The sequence below is a fragment of the Pogonomyrmex barbatus genome, unplaced genomic scaffold (genome assembly GCF_055798465.1).
Source record: "Pogonomyrmex barbatus isolate J1 unplaced genomic scaffold, ASM5579846v1 scaffold16, whole genome shotgun sequence".
Classification (NCBI taxonomy): domain Eukaryota; kingdom Metazoa; phylum Arthropoda; class Insecta; order Hymenoptera; family Formicidae; genus Pogonomyrmex; species Pogonomyrmex barbatus.
In genome coordinates this window covers 1,563,535-1,590,958 of record NW_028297112.1, presented here as the reverse complement: position 1 = coordinate 1,590,958, position 27,424 = coordinate 1,563,535, and the positions used below count along the sequence as shown (strand labels likewise).

Here is a 27,424-nt window from a genome sequence, read left to right as displayed (position 1 = left end):
TGTGACATTTTCCAACATTCTCAATTCATTTGGAAAGTGTCTTAAATTTCTTTTCTTTTTCTTTATTCTCCAGTGTATGATGAATTTCTGTTGCAAATTTCCTGAAAACCGGAAATTGTAAATCACGCTTTCTAGGAAGACTATTAATGTACAGAATCGACAGTGTCCATTAAAGTGAACAGATTGATTTTTATTGACAGACAAATTTCATTTAGATTTGATTTTAAAATGATCTCATGTGTTTCCTATTGATGGATGAAAATTCTTTAAACAATGTGATATATTTGTTTACCGTCGTTGTTAAAAATGTTGGCTCCAAATTTATCCATCCACCAAATCTTTACTTGATAAAAACATGTGACACTTCGTACAGACGTTCTGACCTATTTTCCGAAATAGAAATTTACGATTTCAACTCATATATCGAGTGTCTTTCGCAAATTCCGAGAAGTTTTCATTGATTTTTATATAAAAGGGATAAAAATGTAAATTCCGATTGAGCGAGACGGTTTTGATATTAATGAATAATTATAAATTTCGTAGGATAAATAACGTAGGATAAATTTTATAACGCAAGATATTTCGTTCGAAACCTAATGACGAAGCCACAGAGAGTTTATGGCTTCGTCAGACACGTAACGTAACTTGTGTCGTCAGATTCTTCTTAGATCGCGAGACAAGCTACGCTGAAAAAAATATACTCTTTATCGTTTTGTGTTTCTTCTTTTGTGCGACAGTATAACGAGCTATCCGGCTCGAGCTAAAGACTTCTTTGCGAAGGGTATCGTTATGGCCGCGAGAATATCTGACAGTAAAAAAAGATACGCCTGGCAGTATACTTTCGTGGGAAAAGCGCAATCTCTCCTTGCAACCGTCATCCGTATCGGGATCGGTACGGTGATTACGCCAAGACAAAGCTCGCTTTGTCTTTGAATCAAAAACCCGCCCTGTCGACGAGTTCGCTTTAACAAATAAGCGCGTTCTTCTGCCTTTCCATTTACATTTCCCCGGAAATGTCCGTCGATGGGCGCTTCGATCTGAGAAAGTTTTGATTAATCGTCGCGGCGGGCGTCTTGAATGAAGACATCACCATTGCATCATTAATTATTATCCTCGTACATGTTCGTACGTGCGGAGTCACACGTGCTAATGGAATCCTTTTTGTTAATATCGGAAGAATGTTAATTTTTTTCTAAGAACGCGAGCGTGGCAATCAGATTATTCTCAATCTGACATATCCCTTCAATCAGACTTAACTTAATAAATTGAAGCTGATTTGAATTGAGATTTCTTTTTTTTTTTAATTCAACCTCGGACGAATATAAATTCATAATGCGGATTAATTTTTCGATAATAGAATATCATCAATTTATCGCTAGGCCTCTCGGCTCGACGGCTATCTTTTTGCATGGAACAATTAGCGGCAATATGGACATAACAATTTCTCCAATATACGATTCGGACAAAGTATCTGTTTGGCGCCGCGGCGCAAAAATGTGACTGTTGTCTTAGCGATCGAAATCTGGAGGTTACGCGAGGAAAATCAACAAAGCGCCACGTCGAAGTGTGGCCCGTGTATTTTCCGAGCACTCGTCGGTAGAGATAAGCGGGCGAGATAATGCGGCCAGGCGCGAGTGTTTTATCCGTCGAAAGTGCGATGGAAATCTGCGCTTTGTGTAACGCTTGGTGATCGCGGTTACAGAATCAGCGTCTGCGCGCTCCACGTGCACGAACAGAACGAACTCCGTACTCCGTAAGGCCGACTTTCTCCTCCGTTGAGCATTACGCAAGAACGTACTCGGCATCTTTGGATCGCGAAAACGAAGAGAACGAGGAGAAAAGGAACGCTAAGAGGCGGCCAACAACGAAGTCTCGTCGTCTTCGTGAAAATGCGCGAAACAATTCAGTTTTGTTTTCGTCTCATCACATGCGTCACATTTATTCATCCTTAACTATTAAGGAAAGCTTTGCTTTGGACTTTCTGTTATTGCTATAAAATAATTTTATATATATATATATATATAATTTATATAATTATAAATAATTATATATAATATTTGTATATATCCGTCAGATCCGTATGATATACTTTTTGTGAATTACAACACTTTTAGAATAATATTTTGTAGGATGGAACTGGAAACATTTTATTGATAACAAGAGAAATATGAAAATTTGCATTATTAAATCTATTTTTAGTTCTCTTAATTCTGAATTTGAGCCATTATGAAAAGTCTGCGAAACTAATTACGTATTTTCATAAAAGCTAAGATAAATATGAAGTTGAATTGCTGACTGAATGTTGAAAGTTCTCTTATTTATCTAATAATAGAAATAGATTTAAATTCGAAATATACATGTTCTTTGCTGCTTTCTACATTCGCGTATATTATGTCGGAGAAGTAATTAACAGTTTTGTAAATATTTGTCAGCTCAAGTTAATTATTTTATCGCTTGCAAATCGCAATGTTTAATTTATACGAGAAGAACGGTAATGGGTACGGTGAATCATTATTTAAATCAGGAAGTGACCTTAATTATGGCGAAACAGTATCTTTTCTTAGCGCAGCTATTTCTTTTTTTTTTTTTTTATTTCTTCATACTTTTTCAGCTCTCTACGAGCGACATGTTGATTGGCGTGCGCTTTCTATGCGCAACTTTGTAGCTCCCGGGCTCGCTGACTGCGAATGCGATCTAATTAATTCAGGGAAATTGCGACGGGCAGTCGTACGCTCGGTTATACGTGACTTTCCAACGCGCCGTATGTAAAAGCGAATCCGCCGTACTTCCGTTTTACGCACGGGGCAAGCTCGAGCTTGTAAACACACCACAGACCGAAATAGGGTTCTCATATTAATAGCTCGTCCCAAGTGCATCTGGTTACACTACGTGGAGATATCCGTAAGGATATGGGGACAGAGAAATATCCGAGTGTAGGGAGTATGCGTGGAAGAAAATGCATGGCATGAATGAATGTAATATTTATTATATCTATGATTTTTGGATAACTCCAATCAATTCGTCAAAAAAAAAAAAAAAAAAAAAAAAAGAATATACAGTATTATCTGTTCTTAGTTTAATTTTTGGTAGTAAATATAGTATGTAGGAAATTGTCTTTTGATGACAATATTTTAGTGACGTTATCTATTTCTATATCATGTTTATTGATTGCCAGATTATTCTAATGAATGTTTAAAGAGGTATATGGTTTGGGATTATTAATTTAATCGTGCATGTATGATACATTTCCTATAACGATACTATTACTATATATATGATAAGTTTTGATTTACGATTATACTTATTACAATGATTACAATAATCCGTCTATGATTTATTTATAGCATAATTTGTAACACATTTAAATTCATCGGCAAAACATTTAAATATATATATATATATATTTAAATTATATTTAAAAATTTTTTTAACGTCGATTTCCCCGATGAATTTAAAATTGATTTTTTCGTTAGCAGAAGTTTTCAAACAAAGTTGTATGTATAAGCAAAGTTGCGATACATGAAATATATCGATATATTTAAATGTATATATATGTGCGTGCGCGCACGCGCGCGTGTGTGTGTGTGTGTGTGTGTGTGTATCATGCTACTATGCGTGGAAATATTAATATTGCTTGACACAAATATCAATTTTAATGAAGATACATGAAAATTAACAAAGGAGCATACATATAATAAATATGTATGAAATATGAATTTCCCTATAAATGTAACATACGCTTTTACCTTGCGTCAGCCATGCGACGTGTTTTCGTCACATTCGCCACGTGACAGAGATGCAGACCGCTGCCGGATGTGGAAATCTGCTTCGAACTTTATTTCGGATCGCCTTAGATCTCTGATAACGCTTATCGCTACGATGAAAAACACTGATTAACAGCAATAGAACAATAACACTGAACCGCCCGACGTGCCAAGTTCTCTCTTTCTCTTTCTTTCTTTCTCTCTCTCTTTTTCTCTCTCCTTCTCTCTCCGTCTCTCTCTCTCTCTTGCACTTCCGGTTCACCGAGCGGAGCGCGCGGAATTTTGCAGTACGTGCGAGTGCGCGAGATACGCGCGGACGATGTCGTCGCGGATTTGTCGAATTTGCGCGTTCTCGCCGTGCAGCTTCGCTCGCGGGAGTCTGGCCGCCGGGACTTACGCGAGGACCACGACACGACGACGACGCCGACGACGACGTTGACGGCGCTGACGCCAGTCGACGAAGCAGCCGACGAGGCGACGTTTTGCGAGGCGGGGATGCGAAACCCCGCCGTAGGAGGGGTTAGCAATGGCGGTGCGGGAGCAGGGTGCGGAGGTGAGGCGAGGTGAGGCGAACCTGGGCGCAGGTTCGCACGCCCCCGCGATATTTACCGTACTCGTGCGAACCTTTGGGGATTTCTTCGGTTCACTCTGCATGAGATCGCCGTTAAATAAGCACGGCTGGCGCTTGTATTCGTTGCCTCGCGGTCACCTCAAGCGAGCGTCTCGACTTTCGCGACTCGTGCCTGCTCTTTTCTCAGAGATCATCGCCTGAGACAGAATTGTAACCGGCTAGAATATCAAGTAGATCATGTCAGTGGGTAGAATAATGGCGACTTTCATCATTCGTATCATCGCTCGACATTTTTTTTTCTTTAGGCTTATACGTGACTTCAGAAGTGAGTTTTAAGCGTTTCGCATAAGGCGAGGTCATCTTCAATTTCTGATCGGAATTTCTGGTTACGGGGTTTTCTTGATTCGAAAACGAGTCGAAAACGTTTTCCCAATTGCGCGCTGCATGGAGTCGAAACTATTTGAACATTAGAAAATATCGCTCCTATTTATTTTGGTAGCTTGTATTTCCAGAGCATCGTGGTCGAACGCGGTCAGTTGGTTGGCTGGCCGCTTCCGAGAAAAAGAATTTCCACCGTACGTACCAACTAATTTTCCCTAACGCCAATTCCGTTTGAACGTAAAGAATTGCTCGATTAAGGGTGTAAATATGAAACACGGCACTTCGTAATATAGACGACTTTCTTTCTTTCTTTTTCACGGTAAACGAAAATATTTATATATCGATTGCCGCGGGTCTTTAATCAAAAACTCTCGACTTCCGGCGTATTGCGGAAAAAATCATAGAATTTCGTTGCATAGTGAAATAGGAAATGGCAGACGGCCCGTTGAATCGCGAGTAATCTTCCCATGAATCTCGATTCGCCGTAACGCAACAATTCCTCTCGTTTCCGAACCGCACACACAATTCGGTCATTAAATTCTTCCAACTTTTGACAAAAATTGAACGGAATCTTTGAAAGAGAGAAAAGGATATTATCTTTCTGTCTTTTTCGATTTCCCGATGATTTTTAGATTACGTGTATTCCATTACTCGCTATTTCAAGGATATTACATTCCAAGCGCAACGCTTAGTTTGTCGCGAAAAATTGCGATATTGCGTGATGGATGTACAACGTATAACGTGTATAACACGTGCCAGATATAGGAGATGCAAATAGGATGACTTTGATAAAGGAAGGACGAGGCTCATTGTCCATTTTCGATACTAATCTAATCTCGTTATGATGATATCAGAATTTCTAAGAATTGCTTTTTTTTATAAGCTATCATTTAGATAGTTAGGATTTGAAATAACCACCGAAAATAGCGACATGTCACTAAATCGATGACATTCGTAAAGAACTCAATTGTTTTTTAATATATAAATAATTTCTTGTCCTCAACCTTGACGTGGAGTAACATACTACATGAAGCATTATACTAATGTCACGTGTCGTCGCTGTTTCACATTTATTATAATGTTTATTTAACGCGCACACGAAGTGCCCTTAAGTTCCATCTGTTCTGTGAATTATAAATCAAGTTTTAATCGAATTTGCTACCTCCACTCCGGCCGATCTTGCTAAAGTTCAATACATCAAATGCAAACAACGCTGCATTTGATCTTGTAATTTGATTGCAGATAACGCTTCCTCATATTCGATTATATGCCACGCATTGACTTTTGTATTATCACGCCTGACACGTGGACGTGTACGTGTGCTAAGCACGTTAATGCGAATTCGTTATGAATGCAAAGCGAAAATTAATATGGTATTGTTCGTCGTTTATTATTTTACGCAGTTATTTTTCCGCATAAAAACTACTGATTGATTTTCAGTTTTTTTCTCTTTGTACTTATTCTATTCATTAAAACATTATATCAAAAAAGAAAATTAAAAGACAAAATACAGTTACGCATTACGTCGAAAGCTTTTACCTTGCTTATCTCGATAAATATAACATACATGAATACTTTAATGATGCATTGAAATTTATATGAATTTCGAGCATTTAAAGCTTTGACAGGCAAATGTATGCGAGCAAATTATCGGTATTTCTTATTTTTCGATCTATTTATTTCTTATCTTTGATTAAACGGTATTATTATTATTATTATACGACGTCGCTATAATCGTAGAATGTTTATTGCGTTTATATTCTGAGGCTTGTATCTGTGGGATCTCATGTAAATAATGGCTCGTAAATGAATTTGGCGTTCACGACACGCAGCTTTATCGAGTACATGGCATTCGCACCAAGCGCTACGAGCGTATCCGAGCGCTTTGTTCTCCAGCAGCGGCTCCATCGTGCAGTCTGGTCTGTCTAGAGCGCCTGCGCCCCTCTGGCCTCTGGGGTGGTAGCGACGGTGGGGACGGCGGTTTTCGGAGGGTGGATGGCGAATATTGACGTGTCGCAGGCGAGCCAGGGGTTAGCAGGTGGCAGGAGCCAGCGAGGCCAAGGGCTCCTGGGGGCAAACGAGGGGTGGAAACAAACTCGAGAGGATGCGGCGTTTAGTACCGCGTGTAGGGGTTGGCCCCCCTCCCCCCCACCTCTATCACGAGATGCCAGTCGTAAAGTCGCCGGGAAATATCTTGGATCAATCTCATTTTGCGCAATATATTAATCTTCAATTTTGCTTCGAGTTGCTTAGAGAAGAAAAGAGATTATAAACTCCAATTTTTATTTTAACTATCATCATTTAGCTCTTTCCGTTTGGTTAGCTTAAACAAACATATAAGTGAAAAACAATAAATAACAAACAGTTCACGTGGTTAAAATTATTTAATATAGATTGATTAAAAATTTTGATTATAACTTTGAAAAACAAATAATTGAGCTAATTTTAATAGCACATTGATGTTGTAATAATTAACGTAATTAATTGTTAATTTTCAGTTGAATTGAAGCTTGAAATGTTTATGTCTTTATGACCGAAAGCTAAACGATTTTATCACAATTTTCGCTTTCATGAAAAAGCATTATTTATTTAGCGAATACAGCGTTGCATAACGGATTTTTATTTTTATTTGTAATCACTGGTTTATCGTTTGCAAGAGTCATATTTTGTTCGCAAAAACATATCTATATTCGCGTATATTCATCTATCAGAAACTGTCTGCAACGGAATATCTGTGGCAGAATCATTGTAGAAAGATAATAAACAATAGCTTATTGAGGAGTTGAAATTTATATTATTCGAAAAATAAATCATTATTATTTATTTATTAATCAAGCAATTAAACATATTTAACTAGATGGAGAACAATGTTGATTTTCTGTATATATGAAATTTTGTTCTTTTCTCTTTCATCTCTCAACGTCGTAAAATATCGTATTACTAGATGCATGCGTGCGTGAATGTAATGTGGTTGTATATTAATCATTGAAAACATTATATTTGCAATGATACATATTGAATTTTCAATTATCATAGATTATTTTACATATATGATACGCATCTGTTTATATCATTGCACATAATCATATTGTTACATTATAAACATTTTTAAGAGTCTGTTTTACAAATGCAGCCATAATATAACGACGCAAGTACGTTGTCATCATAATTTTAGAAATTGAATTTTATAATAATTTATTATATTCTCAGCAAACATATAATCTGTATTATCAAAAAAATATATATAAAAATCTTTTTCATCGATTATGTAAAAGGAGATAGAGGAAAGGAACGTTAATATTAAATATCCATTTATAATACTTTAATAAAATGTCATTTAAAATCGAAAACTTTGGTTTGAATTACAAACAAAAAATAGTTTCCGAGAACGACATTTATGCATATCTCAATTTATGACGAGGTATTATGTGCTTTTTTACTTCTTTTTGTTTACAATAGCTCCCAGACCGTCATCTCGGTCAAAGTATCTGGCGTGATCTTGCATCTCTTTTTTTTTTCGAGAAAGGAACGCTTCTGCAACAGGAAAAAGATGTGTTTTTTTAGGACTGACCGACAATCAGGGCGAGCCTAGGTTCACGTGTAAAAGCGATCCTTTAGCGGCGAATGCGAGCCGAACGCTTATGTTTCCCCAAAAATCCTCGTAACAAGCTGTCATTTCCAGGACTGTTGTGGTCCACCATAGAAGGAAACGCGCAACATGCGCACAATTCCACGGAGCCGAACAACCATGACAAATACGCCGTGCAACCCCTCCCTCCTCTGTTCGAGCCCTTGAAGCACCCTAATCGTTCTGCTTCTATTGACGGCCATTCTCTCGATTGCTATATTTTCGCCCTTCTTCCTCGCGGGGTTCCTCGCATAAATCGAGTTATTTCTCATCCAGTGATTGATTGTTGCATCGCAACTTTTGCAAAACTATTGATTGACAACAATATTAACATGAATGTTACAATATCAAAATGTTTTTTGATGATAATACAACCAATACAATTGAGTTATCGTAAAAAATAATTTGATATCATATTTCAAATTTTTATGATTAAAAGAATAAAGGAATCAAATATTCTTATATCTTTAATTTTGAATACCAATAAATATATTCTCTTCAATTTGAAAAATTATTGCAAAATACTCTTTATTTATTTTAAAAAAATCTTTAGTTTAAAGAAAGCTGAGTCTTTTAAATAAGAAAGATAATTTGATAAAAATAAAAAGTGAAAAATGTGCTTATATATTATGCTTCTTTTTACAAGTGAAGAAAATAAAATTAAACGATATTTAACACCATTCGAAGGATATTTTGGAACTGTAAAATTAATATTATATCTTACAAATTAACATATTTTTATATTATTATAAAAATTTTTATATTATATTAGCAAAATACCTTACTTTGTTTAAATTCAAACATTTGACTTAAAATAAAAGAAAAATCCCTTGCTTTAACTTTTTCTATGGAACAAACCAACATTGTGGAAAGCTGTTATTAAAGTCTAGTACTGCTTTATCATGTTTTGTAGTTGTATTAGTAAAGTTCATTGTTCTGCTCCATCACCCCGACCTACAATATATATCCCATACTAATCCCTTACGTCGCGATCTGTAATTAGCGTCAATCTTGCGGGAGCAATTTAGCTTGTCCCTTAACCCGCATAAGGATTCAATCGAACGAAGTAAAGTGAAGGATTTTCCTAGTAATCTTGCATCCTCTGTAAGCTAATATCAAATCTCTTGTGTCCTGTAAACTAATATCAAATTGCACCACGAAGAAGATTTCCATATTTCTTTGTAGCAACCTTAAAAATTGATAAGAAAATAAATAAATCGAGGAAACATACGCGGTTTTCGACAACTTAATTTACCGAATATACTTTTCTTATCGTGCTGTCTCGCCGTGAATTTTGCTTCGCCGAGAGACCAATGCGTTTCGCATCTTTTCCGCATCGACTTTACCGTTGCGCCTGTATCCATATCTCGTCTATCTCGTGGAAAAAGAGAAGAGGAATGTCTAATGGATTTAGCTCCCCGTGGAGGAGACCGATAGAGCTGGTTTTGAAAGGAAGGAGGATTCTCTTTGGTGTGTTCGCATTCGTGCGCACGCGCTGGGATTCGATATGTGAAAGGGAAGTAAGTAAAATCATGGGAAATGCTTTATGTCTGAAAGCCATTCGCGCGATGATAGAACGTCTCAAAAATTTGATAGGAACTACTTTACTACTTTACTACTTTACTGGCTCCGATGTAGAAATTGAATACACAATAACAACGACTCCTCCTTAAATTGACTTATCTTATAATTTTGTGCAATGCCAAAATATATTTTACGTAAAACGAAAATTTTTCTAGATATATTTAATTATAGACATCATGGTTTTTTGATTTCTCTGATAATTTTCAACATTACTTGTTTTTGTTAACGAATTTAACAATCGATTAGAGACTACTTAACAGCATTTCCTGTATCAACGGAAACTTATTCATCTATATAAATTTATTATTTAAGAAAATACAAAATTCGGTATGAAATTTAATTTAATTGAAAATGGAATTAAATTTATCGTTCATCAAAATTAAAAAATTTATCGTTCATCAAAATTAAAAAATTAAAAAGCTCAATTGAAAAATTATTATTATCACTATTTAAAATGTATTTTAATTTTTAAAAAATATTTTTGATTAGTTATAAATTTTATTTTAATTGTAGAACTATCTATTAAATTTTCTTATCATTTCCGAAAAGCTACTTAAATTTAAATTTGTTTTAACTATTACTTATTTATATGTATTTATAATTCCGTGCACTTTTACGACGTTATAAATTGTGCTCGTATATTTACATTCAAAACTTAATGAAGAAAAATGCTCCGAAAATGTAAGATAGCGCGAAGCATAGCGTTCTAGATGTTGCTACGACGAATTGTTATGTCCAAAAACTAGATTTAGATCAATATACATACTTACGCAAATACAAATAACATATCAAAAGCTCGCTTATACATATATTATAAAATATATATAAATTCCTTTCTTCCTCTCGAATTTTTAATAAAATATTCCGCATGTCATTTACAAATTGTTTATTAATTTAACTTATTATATATGTATTGGAAAATTAATGGACCTCGCCTTTAAAACTCGTGAAATAAAATCTCGTTTCGAAATCGCTTCCTGGACATTTGAGATGCCGCGCCGAGTGATAGAACGCTGCATTAAAAGAGTCATCTGAAACGATCTTAATCCACGGCGTGTTAAGAATGTTGTCGGGGTCGGTGAGAGAAAAAGAGAGAGAGAGAGAGAAAGAGAGAGCGAAATATTGAATTTTCCGTGGTTCGCGTGAGCACGGCAATGTGCCTTGACGATTTATCACAGGTAGAAATGCAATTTTCCGCAATGAGTTCACTACGGTTAAGCGAGCCGAGCTATCGAAAAGCAGCAGTATCGTATATTTTGTGACATCAAATGAAGATGAGAATCTTTAACTCATTATTATGAATTATGCGTGCTATTTCTTTCACAAACGTATTTGTACGTTGAGAACTGATTTTTATGACGAAATTCTCGTAATATTACAAAATATTTTATAAATTTGTGCAACATCCATGCAAAATACTGAAAAATAAAAGAAAAATTGATTATATATTAATATAATTGAGTTAAAAATTATAAAAGCGAATAATAAATAATAAAGATTATAAAACAGGAATGTATTATTTATTTTAAGAAAAAGAAATTTATAACAAAATCTGGCATTAAAATATTTTAGTAGCATTGAGATATTTTATATTACTGTGACTCTGTTTTATTCCGGGAAATATTAGTATAGTAACGAAAAAGAATACATGTTAGAGAAAAAGTAGATCATTGAAAATAACGTAACTTAAAATATGAAAGATAAAAATTCAAATTAAATAAAATTTAAGATATTTTGCAGTGAACAGCACACATTTGTAAAATAATAAATTCTAAATATCTTTTTAACATTTAAATAATCAATACGAAGAAATTAAATAAATTTTATAGACGACATAGAAAGCTAAAAAACGAATCCATTTATCTTTCAAATGCTTCTATGTCAGCGTTAAAATATATGATCTTCTTCATGAGTATTTCAAAGAGTTAGATTTTACATGTCGAGCAGAATTAGGAACACATGAATGCGTGCATAGAGCGCCGTGCAAATGCGTCAAAGAGCAGATAATTTTTAGAGCATAGCAAAGCATTCCTCGAAGCGTTTTCAAGTTGAGCGAAGTTAAGTCTTTGCTGCAATAGCTTAAGGAAATCCCTGAGAAACACATTTCTAAGATTTTGTCAAAGGCAATTTGCAATACAAGACTGGAATAATTGCAAAATCCGCATTAATCGCGCAGGTATCTACGTCTCTTTGTTTTCAGCAAAGATATATAAACGATAAACTCTCGTTGGAAGGATCATAAATTACATAATACGTAAGAGGATTCACGTTCACGGCTCGTTGGCGATTGAAATGCCACGAAGATGCCGGCGGCGTCGGATTTAAAGTGTTAAGTTACTCGTGGAAAGAAAATGTTAGCGGCGCATATTTCTCCCCTGAATCGTCCTGAATCCCCCCGGGGCTAACCGGAGCGGTTTCAGCCGCAGCTCGAAATAGCAGCGGTTACGAGCACAGTGCTGCTTGCGCCGAACATACTGCAATAATTGTATGTGTACCGCGTAATTGCACATTATTGTGTCGCGCGGCCGAAACCGAGGAGGTTTAAGAGGCAAGGAAGGAGGAGAAGTAAAGACGAAGAGAAAAAGAGAGAAGGAGAGAGAGAGAGAGAGAGGGGGGGGAGGTTTCACGGAGGAAATTATAAGCTTCGTTCTTTCAGCAACGGAAACGAGCCTTGCTAAGCGTCTTCTGAATGCAACGTCGGTTATACCTTACTCTTGCATCTTTCACACGTTATAAAATCAAATTATGTAGCATAGCAGAACCAAACCAGAGACGACCAAAGATTTACAATTATTTAATGAAAGGTTATTCCGCTTTTAAAAATATATCACGGGGCTTGCGACGTGATTATTTATTATTCGAGATGAGCGGATTAGATGTGTTGGCAGTAATGAATGAGCATAAAAGAACAAAGCATGTCGGAGAACGATATTTGGGACATGGGATGAATAATCACGGATTTCGTGCGAATGAATTAAGCTTCAAAGCTGTTAATGATTGGTACCATTCATAGAAGAAAGAAGTTATATTCTTAAAACATTTAAATGTTTTATTCTTTATTTGCATTTTTTAATATTCAAAAGTCTATCAGATTTATACGATATTTAAATTTAAAACATTAAGATATTCAAATCTGAAAACATCTTTTATTATTATTAGACATTTGTTTCGAATAAGACGATTTTAAATTCAAATGTTTTCTCCACCTGATTTTTTAAAGTGACTAGAATTAAAGTATGCGCTATTTATACGTTTAACATTATATATTTTTATATAAAATATTTATACATCACATACTATACATATAACTTTATTACTAAAACTTACAATTATACAAGTATTAATATTAACATTTAACAACTCGTAACACGAAATGAGCAAAGCGAAAGAACAATCAGCTTTGCGGAAAAGCATTAACAATTAAAGTTTTATACGTCAACTTTTAAAGTCTTACAGTGCCTTTTTATGACTGGAATTTAAAATTAATTCTTAAATTCACAGCATATTATTTATATGGAAATTTATATGGAAATTTTATATGGAATGTAAAAATTTGCAAACATATCGACAAATATCGTCGAAAGTGTTTGGTGTAATTCATTTTATTATAATCGAAATGATATATAATAATAGATAATTACGATAATTACGAACGATTATTTTTATAATAATGATCTAATCCAAATATCTTTAACATTGGCCACATTTAAATTATTATATTATAATTTATTGTGAAGAATAAGTATTTTATTTTTAATGCTTTTAGAAATATTTTAATAAAACACCGGAGATTTATTAATTGCTTCATTTTATCAAAATTGTGTATCTTATTTGGGAATAGAATTCTTGTGGGTCGCAACAGAATATGGACGACCGTTTATTCTCTCAATGTTTGGAAAACATTGTCCGACATTTAAACGAGAAAATATGGTATTTTCGAATTAGCGTGATAAAGGGGAAACAATGTGGAAGGAAGAGAAAATAAGCGGCGCTCAAGGCGGTACAAGTCGAGAAATAATTACGTAAAATACTGCTCTAGTTTTGCACTAGGTCGCATATTCTTAGCATGAAAACGCATTAATTACAAAGCTAAGCTAGCTGTCCAATATAAACTAACCTTTGAAAGATTATCAAAGGATAATGAGTTTATAATTTTGTTGTATTCCAACTTTGGTCTTCAACTATTGCAATACTTTTTATTAAATGCTAAATAAATATTATTCAATAATTCTATTATATATTTAATTATCCGATCATAATGAGATTATGCGATAACAATAACTCTTATGCGGCACTATAATAATATTCCACAAAAAACTAAGAGATTTAATTGCTTTTAATTGTCCTTCCGCATTGCTGATTTATTCTCTTATTTTGCTCATTTTGTGTTGTGTATATAACTGTCAGCACGAAGTTCGTGCATTTTAACAGTTTGTATTTAACCTTTTACGTACATGTATAGTTGTCACCATAAATACAAAGATTACAAGTTTGGCACGGAAATATTTTATTTTCTTTTATCTTCTTCCGAGTATTTTGTATTCAATTAAATGTTGAGGATGTACGATTATATAAGTAATTTTCTCCATGTCACACGACAGCTGCTTATAGTACGGTGTAGACATATACATAGCTGCGACACAAATCGATAACATTGATTTGTACTTATATTTAATTGAAAAATATATAATATCAAAAAATAAATGCGCGAGTGTGTCGTAGTGTTTAATAATGCAAAAAAAGTTTCTGTGCATTTCGTTATTACTCTTGACTGACGTTAACGTATTCATTTCGCATTTTTGAGCAACCTCGAGCAACTTCGAGGAATCGACGGAAAATTTATCGTCTATCGGAAATACGGTATCTTCTTCCCCCTCTTCCTTCGTTCGTTCTCTTCTATGATGTTTTCCCGCGCAATTCGCTATTTTCGCTCAAACTCGTCAAATATTTCGTGAGGGTGTCTTTTCATTCGCCGCGAGAAATTTTCGTCCCTACCGCTACAAGCTATTCGATTCAATTTGGTTCGAGTCGACTCGATTCGAAGGGTAGTCTGATTAAATTCCTTTCGGGATAAGAACGGAGGGAAGAGGGATAAGGGAGGAACGCGGGCGACAAACCCTCGAAATCACTGGAGCGAGACAAGCAGCCGGCTCGAGCTTTCCGGCCTTCCTCGTCGATCGTTAAAGCGCATCGATCGATATCGAAAATCAGCATGGGGCCGACGTTGATTCAACGTCTAAATCAAGATCTTTTCAAATCACTCGTGCGACCTGTCGACTTCATAATTGAGTCTGAAGATTCACTTTAAAACTATTCACTTTTGAGTTTATTTAAAGTTAAATAATTCTCTCTTACTCTTCTGCGTGTTTGTTGGAATATTTTAATTCCTTAATTCTCTCTCTCTCTCTTAGAAAGGAATTTTATAAGATCAATTAACATCAATTTTATTTGAAATAAGAATATTTATATTTGGATCGTATATTATTTATTTGGAATAAATTTGAATCTTCATTGATATCGAAAGATTTGACAGGTGTCGATATTGGAATATGCGAATATACAGAATGCGATCGATCTCTGGCGTGGATAAGCACAGAGACCGAATAGTCTCTCTGGCTCCTACAATTAGTCCACGAATGGACTGTAAACTTACGAATATATAATACATGTACATCAGCTGATTATGATCGGTCGGGGACGTTTTGCTTCATATAGAGGCGATTATCGGACATTGGACATCGCTACAGTGTGTCGCGTTTGCAATGTGCCTCGATTTCCAACGGTTGGCTGAACGTGCCGTACCTGCATACAGAGCAGCATGCTGTATGTGTTCCGGCCGAAACAATAGCTCACGGTTACGCCGTTAATTGAGGTGATTCCCTGACGTTGTATCGGCACCGGTTACACGCGTGCCGAGACGCTCGCAGGGAGGTTGTAACGGGGACAGACCTCGTCCGACAATCTAACGGCTCTCTATCCCTCGCAAATCCCGCGAGAAAGGGTGAGATTACCCGCATGAAAACAGAGGGCTATTACTGCAGACTATTAAATTAAGTGCAATTAAGAAATTGAGTGATCCCGCTGTGAGCGCTGCAAACTGATTTTTTTTTGACAGCACGTACCAACAGGTTTTAAGCCGTTCCGCTGTGAATTAGATTATTCTTCTTACAAAGAAAACGAAGTAAAAGTGCACGAAAAGAAAGATTTTTAGAAATTTACAAATATTATGATATATGATAAAAATGTTGTGTAAATTAAATTTTACTTTGAAACACATTCAATATCAATTAGAGCATGAGCTCAATAATTTAATAAAGTTTTTTTTTAGAATTTGCCAGTCAAACCGTTAATTAACGTTTATAACAATGATAGAAATATCTATTCTACTTTTCTTTAATCGGTTTAAATTCGCTTGAATTCTTCAAATCCTGAAATCTAATTCAACATAAAATAGATCGTGCGGCGAAATCGTGAAAAGATTTTTCTCGAAGTGTCTTTTATTGGCTTAGGTTAATGACTGTAAGCTCTTTACATTTGCATTTTTTCGGAGGCTTATGAACTTCGCGCGAATCCGGGATTTAAAGTTGCAGCCACAGTTTCGAGGTTCACCACCTTAAACCACAGCAAAAGTCCGGTTTTATTGGCTCGCACGTGCATACCGCACTGCGACATCCTGACATAGTCTCGAATCGTAGTAGCGAGACACGAACATGATGCAAAAGAACGTCTGAACGAAAATCTCTGCACTAATGAATATTTCAGAGATCTCTTCGGAAGAGACAGAGACGAACGTTCGTAAGTGTTAGCCACGAATTTTCCGCGAGCAAACGTAAAGGAAGACGCGGAAGACGTGGAAAATGTTTGAAAGAGTTTAGTCGGCATCTCATATATACAAAAAACAGTTATACGAAATAATAAGTGTACATAAAAGAAAATAATAATATTAAAATAATGGTTTTAAAAGCATATCTTTTTTTAACAAATTTTAAAAAATTATTTTGAATATTTTATATTAAAAAAAATTTTTGTACTTTAATTTTATTTAACTCACAGAAATATTATAAAAATCTTCTTAAATATATTTATACATTTTCACATTTATTATTTTTTTAATTTATTAAATTTTAATAAAGAAGAATGTAAGCATTACATTTATATACATATAAGTAATTTTTAAGCGTTTAAAATATTATTTTCTTGATTAATTAAATTAATATAGGTTCATTTATCTTGAAATATAAAAATTTTATATTTCAAAGATAAAGAGTGGTAACGATAAATCAGTTTATGTAAAACAGAGAAAAAAATAAATTCTTTTTATTAAAACAAGATAAACTTTGTTCTCCAAATAAAAAATTGAATTTAACATGCAATAGCCCATTGAAATTAATTCGTTATGCAAAAAACAAAATAATCTGCCTTTGTTTTACATGTATTATACATTGTAATACATGTTATTTTGAATTGGCTGATGTACGCTCGTTTTTTGCGGTATATAGCACGTTGTTTCGTGTACATACATACACGCGGTAACTTTGTCGCCATCCGCGCGGCGAGCCTCGAGCGGATGGATAACAGCGCGAATTGCTTTGTGTGTTGTGTTATTATTTCTCGAAACGCGATTTCCTGTGAACAATTAGTGATTATCAGCTCGCGCGATTAATTAACTCGCGCATAAACGTATCACGGCAACGATTGTTTATCAAACTCGATATTTTATGCGATTTATTCATTTGGCATAGAAATTGAAACGATATAGAACGGGAATTGTAAATTATTGTTGATATTCACAGATGGTAATTAGTTCTTTAGCGATTGTGAAATTTGAATGTATCTTGCATTATGCTCCGAATTGTTTGAATCGTTGATTTAGAGATAATTTGTCTTTCATTGTCTTTTATTTTCACCACGAATTTTTTCCAATTTTACTTTGGAGAAAGAAATATGTATTAAGAAAATAAAAGCACATTGATGTTTTCAATAATTATATTTTAATAATCAAGATTATTTTCTATCCAAATAAAATAATTGAAAAAAATAGTGTAAATGATTACATAACGAAAAAAAGCATATTTACCGAGTACTCCGACAGGTATGCCTTTTGGCGATTGCTGCACGTACTAACCGACATGAATTAATGACGGGTAACCTGACGTGAATGTCCAGAATTGTTCGCTTGTCAGTGCAGCGAACGATTTGATTTCAATGTGTCAAGCAAATTCGGAGACAAATACGAATATTACACCAGAGAGTTGTAAACCATCAAATTGGTATAATTCGTTCGCCATTCGCACATGTTGCCCTATTTCCAAGAATTTCGGAGAATTAATAAACACGCGTATATAACCCGAATTTACTTGTATGGGCGATAAATGTGTTTTATTTCGCGAGTTAATTCCTCAATTGTATAATTTTTGCTCTCGTTTTAGTTTTTTTTAAAACATTTAATATTCATATTCCTTTTTTTATTTTCTTATCTGAGATTGTCGAAAATAATATGTATATATTATTGTATTTATATGTATTTATTATTTAAATTTTTAGTTATTTAATATTTACATTTCCATTCCTATAAGAATTATTAACATTAATTTATGTGTTTTAATAGCAGTTTCGAATTCATTATTGTCAGTCTGGTGTGTGAAAGCAAACTCATAAGTCCTATTATTTTGTGCGTAACATAACAGTCTGTAATTCACGTCAATACATAATTCTGTAATATAAACACATTCACAGTCGGATATTTGCTCTGTGCAATCAGCACAGAACGCGAATTACAGACTGAAGACACACGAAATACGGTTCAATCGATACGCAACGCGAAGCGTTTCGGCTAAAATGAGTTTTTCAAGAGGGAAAAAAGCGACCGACTCGACGCAGGGTTCGTGAGCGGAATATGCGATTTTCCAGAAACCGCGAAAGGCATTTGCTCTTCTCTCGTCGAAGTCATATTTTTTTCATAGACGAGGCAGAAGGGGATGATTCATTCCGGAGGGAGAGTCTTCCGAAAAATTCAATCATTTCTTTAAGTTCGTCGAAAAGTTTTAACCGCGGCAAACTAAAGATGCAAAGTTTCGGCGACGATTTTGTATATGACAGACGGAACTTTATGTATCACATCAGGGAATTTGTTCCCGTGATATTCCCCTTCCAATCAGAAATTGCGAATTTGCAAAAGTCGACGCTTCTGGCACGATATTTCGTGTTAATAATGAAATATGAACTGCACGAGAAGGATATTTCCGGGAATTTGAGGGAAAATTGACTCGATGGAAAATTGAATTCGACGAAGAGTAACACGCAATACATTTCACCTTGAACTTTTTATGGGCTAATCTATATAAATAATCGAAACAAAAGTTGAGGAAAATATTGAATTAAAAATACTTTTACTTTCGGCTGTTTATTAAAAACTTAAATCGACTGTCGCAAGTGCAATTTTATCTGCAAAAGCACATAAATATCACATAAACATAAATATTATTTAAAACTTTATTCAAACTTTACATGAAGAGATTAAGAATGAGCAGATTAAATTTACAAGTGCGGAGTTTGAAAACTTCGTCGAGGGAGATACTTTAAATGAGTCGAGTATTGATTGTTCTTTGTCGAGAGGGACCGGTCGCAATACGAATCGGTTCTCTTCTCTCTCTCTCTCTCTCTCGCCCTCCGAGAAAACGCAATGCCATTCTACAGAGCAAATAAAGGTGAGAGCACTGTCCTTCCATTCAGTATCCAGCCGGAAGTTGCTCGCTCACGTCCGACCTGCGAACAGAAAAGGGAAAGTCTGTTGGGAGCTAACTCGCTACCTCTCCTCTCCCCCGTGGGAGCCCTTTCTCTGGGCGCACAAAGAGAGAGGGCGACATAGGAAAAAAATGACCTTCGCCGCGCGCGGCCTTCGACCCGACACTCGGACTCATCTATCTAACAAGGTTAAAGCACCGTTTCGCGTTTTTTCACCGTCCAAGAATGATAGAATCCCTTGACACTCTGATCTAATTGAGAAATTTAATGTAATTGAAAAGCAGAGATTTTATTTATTTTAGCTGGAACCTTCCAATCGGTTTGCAATAAATTTGATATAGTAGAATTTACGATAATCTAATAAACAAGAGCGAAATTCAAATTGCGAATAATTACAGCTTGCAAATAATTATTTTAAAATTTTTTTATTAAACTTATTAATAAAGGGAACTGTTTACTATAATATTAATAGCAAATTTATTACGCAGTCAATGTTATGTATCTTTGATATAATAATTATTGGAAATACTGGTGTCATTTTAGATATAACAATTAATTTAGCTACATAATAATTGTATATGAAAAAAAATGTTAATATCACACATCTACGTGTGAAGAAATTTGCAACTATTTAAAGAGATTAGCGGCCATTGCGTTGTATTAATTATTTCGTTAATTAATTTCTTCAAATTTTTCCAACATTGTTATCGTGACATAAAGTCAGGAATTATACAATGATATCAATTGCGCTAAAAAAACGCTTGTGTCGAACGAAATTCGCGCAATTTTTTGACCCTGGACGTACGATGTAGCAGAGGGAGATCTTGTCATGAGATATTTGAATGTAACACTACTAGTCGTTACAGGCGCTCGCTAGGCAATGTACATAAAATACGAGCTGGTCTTTCTGCCGCTTAACATCGTTTCCTGTGCATTATCGGGCGCGGCCGGCGGACGCAATTACGCTGGTTTGGCGGCCCGTCTAATTGCGCGCGCGTGAATAATTTATCGCGAGCCGCCCATCAATCCGTCCGTCGAATTCGGTAATTATTTCGACCGCATTACAATTCGGCGTAATCTCGGTACAGTCCTTTTATTAATCGGTCTGTTGATTTCACGTGTCGGCGCGGGAAGCACGGAGATTGGTTATCATCCTCTAGATGGCCATCGATTTTCTCGTGTCTCGCTCCGAGCCACATTTTCAAACTTGCTTCTCGAAAATGGACTATCATTAACGATATATATATATATATATATATATTGAATTTTGCTCCGAAAGATTGTTTCTCTCCGTCTCTTTTCCTTCTTCACCACTGTTAGTGACTTTAATAAATTACAGTCTATATTATAAATTGTATTTGTAATTAAAATTCAATTGGCTTTAATTAAATTTCTTGGGTATTCGATTGTCTATTTATTATGCAAAGCTACAATTTTTTAAAGAAAGATTTTAACAGTGAAGGAAGATCGCCGACAAATTGCAATTCTAATTGAAGATAATCCACACGAGACATTGGAAAGATGTCACATATTTTATATGAGAGAGCGTAATGTAATAATTATCTTGAAATTTACGTTAAATAAATTTTCCTTACAATCTAACTTTTCTATTTATTATTATGCAAAACTATAATTAATTCTTTTTAGAAAGACTTTAACAGTGAAAGAAAACCGCAACAAATTGCAATTTTAATTAAAAATAATTTACGAGACATTGGAAAGATATTCTATATATCTTAGATCAGAGAACATAATGTAATAATTTTCTTGCAATTTTTATTATATTACAAACTTTCGTTACAATTCAATACATAATTTAAGTAAGAAAATATATATAAAAAGACATCGATGTATGAGTAATCGATAGATATATATATATATATATATATATATATATATATATATCGATGTATGAGTAATGTGCGATATATATATATATATATATATATATATATATATATATCGCACATTTTGTCATTCTCCTTTAGACAGACACTACTCGAGTCGTTTTTGAATCTCGCAGATGCAAGATGCAAAATACGCAAGATGAACGAGTGCTCTTAAATTATGCCGAAACTTTTGCGGACTGCAGCTACCTCTCTTAATATGCATATTACAAACTATATACATCACACTTCTCTCGTTTTTGTCCGACAGTTCTACGTCACGAGGTGAACATCGATCATTCATTATTAATGAAGTAATTTTTTTGGTGGGTACACGTATACACGTCTCTAACCCCACTAAAGTTCGTGTCATCTCTTTGAAGCGCATCCCGATATTTGCGATATATATGAAATTTTATTAGAGTTAAAGAGTACACAAACCAAACCTCGATACCAACATTGAATAAAATATTATTTTTTTTCTTCCGTATCTCTAGTTTACTAATTAATTGTTGCATTTAAAATATTGTATTTATTTCCCGGTATGAAGGTAATTTTAATGGAGATAATTACATCGATTCAAAAAGATTGTTTGTTAAAACATCAAAAGATCGATAATTTTAATATCACACTGTTTGCGAAAAGAATACTTAGAACTTTTACATTGCATAATATTATTCTAATTATTCTAAAAACACGAATAAACTACAAAATTTATATTCTTGTGGCACAAAGTATAATCATACGATGTATAATATCATAATATCATAAAAAGTAATTATAATTAAAAATTATTCTGAACTGTCTTCTGGACCGTAATGGTTGACTACTAAATAAAATCAAGCGAAGAAATAAACGTGAACAAATTCAATTTGGTCGGTCTTCGAGCTAGACGTTTTATTGCGACCTGTCTCTGTCCTGTCGTTGCTTGAAAACGAGGAAATTTCTCAGCTCGCAACCGACGAAGTAATGTCTCGGTCTCTCTTCGACTCCAAAGTCTTACGTGGTAACAGGATCAATCTGCTCTCGTCGAAATGATCTGTGATAACAGGTCACGACGAGAGAAAGGAAGACTTAATAACGTCCGCGGGGACATTGTAGTACTATTATCTTTAAGAGCATATTCCCTCTAAAGTGACGCGAGTTCGCGCACAATGGCGCAATACCGAGGGTGAAGGGAAGACCGAGTTTGTGGGCGGCGAGTTTTTCTCCGCCGGTAATCACCCCGAAAGGATAAAAGTGACCCTTTATCGCCGCACCGGAAGTTTTCCACGCTAGTCCAGAGTACTCCAATTTCGTGCGCGATGCGAGATCACGTAAAGTGTTTTTGTCCACGAGCGCCCTTTAACTCCCTCGGTCAGTTCGGGGATGATTTTTTTCTTATAGCGAAACTTGTCAAGGCAGATCGTCGTTGTGCCCCCCCCTCTCTCTCTCTCTCTCTCTCTCTCTCTCTCTCTCTCTCTCTCTCGCTTCGAAAATCGTGTGCTCGCTTGTACTCTTGAAATTGTCACGTTGCTGGAAATAGTTGTGTTGTACGAGCGACGTATTAGTTAAGCTGCGTCCTTTGCCAGAGTGACGTATCCCGTCGTGCAAGCTAACGTCACGTATTTCCCACTGCAAGCAAGTACTGATTCTTAAGATCTCTTATCTCAACCACCCACGAGGGGCTTTAAGCTGTTTTCTCGCTGGCGTAAGCATGACTATATGTTACACGTGATGGCTGCTGCGCAAAAAGAGATTCTATTTTTGTTATACCATTGCTTACTGCTCGTAATGTGTTGAGAAAAAAAGAATTTAATCAATTTTATCCACGAAGAATTTTCAAGAACACCTTAAGTGAAACTTCATAACTATACTAATAAATGATCTATGAAAAATAATTGTTGATTTGTGATACCATTATATTTTATATCACATAGTTACGTATAGTCAAAATTTGATCTAATTATACATATCTAATTATTTGTTGTTATACTTATTGTTTATTGTATTCACTTACATTTAATACGTTTTTTTGGACCGCTTTTTTTTTAACCAGATCACCGTTTCAATTATTTTGCTAACTTAAAATAAAAATAAAAAAGTAAAATTGTGCAAAATAAAAATTCAATATAAACGTATTCTAGAAAAACGAGTTAAATTCAATTCTTATCGGACTTAAATTTAACTGGAATAACAAAGTTAAAAAAAAAAAAAAGACTTTGCGGCACAAAGTCATGCCGTCAGTGAGATCTCTCGCTTCTCGTTGAGACATTAACAGGCAACAGGCTACTTCAGTTATTAATAGATCGTTCAATCTGTACATACGATGAACTGCTTGGAGGTAGATACTCTTGTACATAGGAAGGTTAAAGAGCAGCATCGTCGAGTTCGCACAGGTGATCTTACCTATTGACGTAATTGAGACACACATGTTAGACCTGCACGTCGGCGCATGTATACATTATGTATACATTATTTTCGTTGTCTTCTTTCCCTTCCTCGTTCTCTTTCTATCACTCGGACATATGCACCATGCCCATGTAGAGGTGGCTGCGACAGCTGGGACTCAGTGCACCGCGTGCGTCGGACGATGCGATTCATTGTTGAAATGATAGAGCTACTTTGTCATCCTTTCGCAAATCCCAATGGAAATGATAATAGTTAGCACGCGACAGCTTGTGAAGACTGCGTCGTTTGAAGAAGCGATAAATAATTAGGAGAAAATAGTGCAATCGAATTATTCGAAAAAGTCAAAATTAAATATATCAGAGAAACGGCAATTTTTGCTGATGGAAACTACAACTACTTTTTATTTTCATTACATTCTCAAGGGTGCAAGGCGTCAATTTTACTTTGATATTTTATGAACCGTGAACCGTGTTTGTTCCGATTGTTCTTACTTGAGTGCATTATTTGTAATGCGGAATGGTCCTAAACGAAATAATTAGCTTTATTTAAATAATATAAATACATGTATCCTTGTTGTTATTTATTTAATAAATTATCCATTCGTGATCGGAAGAATGTAATGATGTATTCTGACGTGATTTGAAGTGCATTGATGAAATTTGTGTGAATAGAGGTCATTGTAAAATTCATTGCCGGATGTATATAAGCGAAGACGACGGTAGTAATTGCTTTACGCCAGATGGACACAGATTGTTTACCACTATTGTCTAATAGTCCGACAAATAATGGTAATTGTTTGCGATGTTGGTGAAATAGTGGACTCAGTGGTATTTCGAGTAATACTAAGAACTATGCGGGAGAAGACGAAGAGAGAAGGAAGATCGAAACACAGATACTAATGATTACACGTTAATGATTATACATTAAGTGATTGATAAAGGAAGTAAGAGAATCGAATTTCTATTCATAATTTTGAACAGCAATTAATAGTTTGTTATTAAAATAGTCATTTTCTGACGATTTAGTCCAGTAAAAAATATTAATGTTTTTTTCAATTCGAGAGCTGGCTAGTTTGTGAGGAAAACGAAAAATATGTGTAAAAATTATTTTTATTTGCCATACAAACCCACTATGTTACGTCAATATTGAAACTAGAGAAAAATTCTTGTTAGACGAGAACATTTTATTTTGTCGAATTTATGAAAACTCTCTATAATTAAAAATATTTTTTATTTTAACTGGAATTTTATGTAGCGAAGAATTTTTGTAAATTCACATTGACTTCGACATATTTCCTTAATTTATTAGTTTCGCGTTGACGTGTATACGCGACTTCGCATACGTAATTTAAATTCAAACAGGATACACCAGGGAATGTGGCGGGTAAAGCGATCGATGAAACTAGGGCAGCTTGTATTAACCGTATATTCACCATAGCCTCAAGCAGGTGTTCGATACACAAACGGCTTGATCCCTTTCCGATTTATGTGATTACATATTAATAATTATTTACTTCCACTCCGTAATCATTCATAACGTACGTCTTACATAATACTAATAAAATTTTAAATCTTAAAACACCAATCATTATATTATATTAAGAATCTAAATAAGATTACAAAAAATTTTTATTTACCTTTTTAAAGGATTATTTGTAAAGGATTATTTATAAAAAATATAAGAAACGATAGAAACGTTACTTTAACATTTGATACATAACTTATAATTTGGAAATGTTAGAAAATTTAACATGTTCCAAGCTCTCTATTGCTCACAAATATAGTTTTGAAATATAGTTTTTTCTAAAAATTAATTGCTAAAATAAATATGTATAAATGTGTTCGAAAATATGGCAAATAAATATATCTAAACTAAAATAAAATTATCAATATTACGTATTTGAAATTATTGGTTTCTGATAACTGTTATTTAAGCAAAAAATAACTAAGTAAATTTTCTTAGACAACGTACCTCGTATAAATGCGCTGCAATACGTGAGATTAATTAATGATAGTAAAAAATAAACATTAAAACGTAGTTCATAATTTATAAGCTATATCCATCAATAAAATCGACAGTTCGTTCGTTTTCTTTTTCGGCTTCTTAATCGGAAAACGTCGCGTTATCGATAATGGATCGCCGAAGAAGAAAAAATTTAAGAGGCCAAGGAGTTGTTGGAATGTCGCTTCTTCGCCGATACAGAAATACGCTAATCATTCTTTTTTAGGTATTGTCTCTCAGATCAATAGCCATGCCGCGTCTGGCGAAGCTCTTGAAGACGCAAAGCTCTACCCACTTGTTGCTAGCCACTTTTACGGCCGATTAAAGTCTCTAGGCCTGTGCTTGTTGTGTAGTGTGTATGGTTTGTGTATGTGTGTTGTGTGTGTGTGTGTGTGTGTGTGTGTGTGTGTGTGTGTGTGTGTGTGTGTGTGTGTGTGTGTGTGTGTGTGTGTGTGAGAGACAAGAGCCATGTTCGTACCACGTGCAATACTTGCGTTCCCACGAACGCGCAACGCTGTGATACAATTTCCAGGTGTTTAATTATAGCGTCTCCGCTCGTCTCTGTTGAATCGATTCGATCAAGCGATTTGCAACCATTATCCTCCTCGTCGCTGTGCATAGACCATAACGGATTAAAGACTGCATATTCTGCAATTAAATGTGAGATGCTCCTATGATTTTTTTATAATGTAATTTTTACAATGAACAATATAGCTTTTTTTTTATAATTATATTAGGAGGAAGAGATTCATATTGCAGACATTATTTCAAAGAGATATTTTATTTTACCTTTATCTTATAATTTATATAAGTTTTTTGTCGGAATTGTTAGTATAATTTACTGCGTGAATTAAATTTCTACGTATATATATATATATATATATATATATGTAATTGTAATATTTATATATTATGTAAATTAGAATATTTTGCTTTTTGTGTTGTTTTCGAAATGTAATTGTCTTGCTATTTTTAAGAAGATATATCTTATGTTGGATGTGCTTATGAGCATTTGTAAGATTTATCGACGAAAGAAATCTCACATTAATACCTTCCTCAATTACGATCGCCCAATTACACGAACATCTCGATAGGCACACTGAAATAAGTCTTGTTTTAATACCCCGGGACATAATGGCTATTAGTCTCCCCTTTTCTTCGCGCAGAGAATCCAGATGATCCTTTCTCGAATTATCGGAGATCTCTGTAACTGGGACAAATAAGCTTCTCACGTTCCATGTAATAGTAATAATATCGATAAATTGTAGTCGACGCAGTGTTCGCACATCCTTTCACTTTTCTCCTTATCGATTCTATTAGATCGCGACAGGATAGTATCTTGATTTTACCATCGTATTACAATCGTTATGCGTGCTTAGTTATATAGGATGATTCGAAATCGTAATAGTGTTACAGAATATATTTGGATGATCAAAGAGGAATAAATAATTGTATATAATTGTATATATATATG

General features: G+C 34.6%; 2 protein-coding genes and 1 long non-coding RNA gene across 3 annotated transcripts in view; 1 reads left to right on the top strand and 2 right to left on the bottom strand.

Annotated features, from left to right (window-relative positions):
- brat (tripartite motif-containing protein brain tumor) overlaps positions 1-4,232 on the bottom strand; it is a 113,195-nt gene extending 108,963 nt beyond the window's left edge. The window contains exon 1 of the mRNA XM_089074031.1: positions 3,747-4,232. The gene's annotated coding sequence lies outside the window, so the exon portion shown is untranslated. The remainder of the gene's footprint in view (positions 1-3,746) is intronic.
- The window catches only part of LOC105423506 (pfs47 receptor-like), a 101,385-nt gene that overhangs the window by 21,121 nt on the left and 52,840 nt on the right, over positions 1-27,424 (top strand). The gene's annotated exons all lie outside the window — the stretch shown is intronic.
- LOC148937123 (uncharacterized) overlaps positions 18,542-27,424 on the bottom strand; it is a 38,933-nt gene continuing 30,050 nt past the window's right edge. Inside the window, exon 3 of the long non-coding RNA XR_016138644.1 lies at positions 18,542-19,693. This is a non-coding gene — a long non-coding RNA (uncharacterized LOC148937123). The remainder of the gene's footprint in view (positions 19,694-27,424) is intronic.